The sequence below is a fragment of the Penaeus vannamei genome, chromosome 39 (assembly GCF_042767895.1).
Source record: "Penaeus vannamei isolate JL-2024 chromosome 39, ASM4276789v1, whole genome shotgun sequence".
In the NCBI taxonomy this organism is placed as follows: Eukaryota; Metazoa; Arthropoda; class Malacostraca; order Decapoda; family Penaeidae; genus Penaeus; species Penaeus vannamei.
Window position 1 is genome coordinate 6,438,137 of NC_091587.1, and position 2,500 is coordinate 6,440,636.

Here is a 2,500-nt window from a genome sequence, read left to right on the forward strand (position 1 = left end):
TGCACACTATTTGACGGTCATTATTAACACCTCTCTGGTCACTGGTGTCTTTCCGTCGCTTTGGAAACGAGGTATAATAACACCAATTTTCAAGTCGGGGGATATAGACGATGTGAATAATTATCGTCCTATTTACTCCCTATATTATCCAAACTTCTTGAAAAAATGTAGCAAATTAACTAATGAGTTTCCTGGAGGCCAATAACTTATCTAAAACGCTCTCTACTAATATCTAATGAAACAGCTTTACTACAAACTACTGATGAGATTTATAATAACATAGACAATAGTCAGATAAATTTGCTCACATTATGCGACCTTTCTAAGGGTTTTGATAGTATCAACCATGAAATTCTCCTTTTCAAATTAGTAAATCATAAAATTGATACCTTTTGCTTGAAAAGCTATGTAGATACAAGGACCCATCGGTAAGAATCAATGATTGTATGTCATCAAAACGACAAGTACCTTTTAGTGTTCCGTAAGGATCCATTTTAGGTCCGATCTTATCTACAATTTTCATAAACGATTTATCAAGAAAAGCTCATAACTGCCTTCTAGTGCACTACGCCGATGATTCACAGTTTCTTCATAGTGATTCAGTAAACAACTTGAATATATTAATAAGAAACACTCAACATACCGTTACACAAGCAAAATTATATTTTGACACTAATGGCCTTAAACTAAATCCACATAAAACTCAATGTATATCCATAGGTAGCCGGCAGAACTATAGCTAAATCCCCAGTGACCCAACCATAGAATTTGAAGACTGCTCTATCAAACCGAACACTTCAGTGAATAATCTGGGGGTACGCTTAGACAGATTCATGGCATTTGAACACGTTGACAAAATACACAGGAAAGTAGTGGTCACCCTGGTACATCTTAAGCACATAAGAAATCAAATCACTATTGAAACTAGACTCCTGGTTGTGCAAACACTAGTTCTAAGCATTATTGATTATTGTTCAAATATTTTGGGTTCAACTAACAAAACCCAAATGCAAAAAGTACAAAAATTAAAAAAACTTTACTGCAAGAGTTGCATTAGGCAATATCATTAAACTTGATCACATCAGCTCGCATATCCAAAAAATAAAACGGTTAAAAGTCAATTCTAAACGCAGTTATGACACGTATGTATTCATTTACAAGCTCATTCATGGAAATTATCCGCAATGGTTAATACCCTTGCAAAATGTAGGGAACACATCAGATGTCCAGACACGTCAAGTAAATTCTGTATGTTAAGAGATAGAGTACTGATATAGGGGCACGACAAATGGAAATACGTGGACCCAAGTTATGGAACATTTTACCAGATAATAGAAGAGTCATTAACAACTTTTGTAATTTCAAAACAAAATTAAAAGAGCGCCTATTAAATAATCAGTTGTAAATATGAATGTGTTTATGTAAAGAATAACCATTGTAATTAATGGAATAAACTGTTTTGACTTTGACTTTTCTCTCTCTCTCTCTCTCTCTCTCTCTCTCTCTCTCTCTCTCTCTCTCTCTCTCTCTCTCTCTCTCTCTCTCTCTCTCTCTCTCTCTCTCTCTCTCTCTCTCTCTTTCCGTCTCTCTCTCTCTTTTTAATCGTCTCTCTCTCTTTCCGTCTCTCTCTCTCTCTCTCTCTCTCTCTCTCTCTCTCTCTCTCTCTCTCTCTCTCTCTCTCTCTCTCTCTCTCTCTCTCTCTCTCTCTCTCTCTCTCTCTCTCTCTCTCTCACACCCACACACACACACACTCTGTCTCTCTCTCTATCATGATTGTTATCAGTATTGTCAACGTTATTATTATCATCGTAATAATCATCATCATTATTATTCTCATCATTACGACTATTGATATTATTATTATCATTATTATTATTATCATTATTACTATCATCATCATCGTTATCAGCATTATCATTTTCATTGTCATTATTATTATTATCATAATAATAATAATAATAATTATTATTATTATTGTTATTATTACATTATCATTACCATCATTATCATTATCTTCATTACTATTATAACTAATATTGTCATTATTATAATTAATACTATCATTACTACTATTACTAATATTATAATTACTATTATATTTATTGTCATCATTATTATTTTTGTTATTGTTATTATCATTATCTTCATTATGATTATCATTATTATTATGATCATTGTTATTATTACTATGACTACTGCTACTATTTTAATTAATGTTTTTGTAGCAACTGTTTTTGATATTGTTGTTGTTGTCCTCATTACTATTATTGCTATTATTCTTATCATCACCATCACCATTATCATCATTATCATCATCATCAATACCATCACCATCATCATCATCATCATCATCTTTACCATCATTATAATCATCACCATCATCATCGTCACCACCACCATCACCAACACCATCATTATCATCACCATCATCACCATCCCCATCCCCATCCCTATCATCATCATCACCATCATCATCATCACCACCATCATCACCATTATC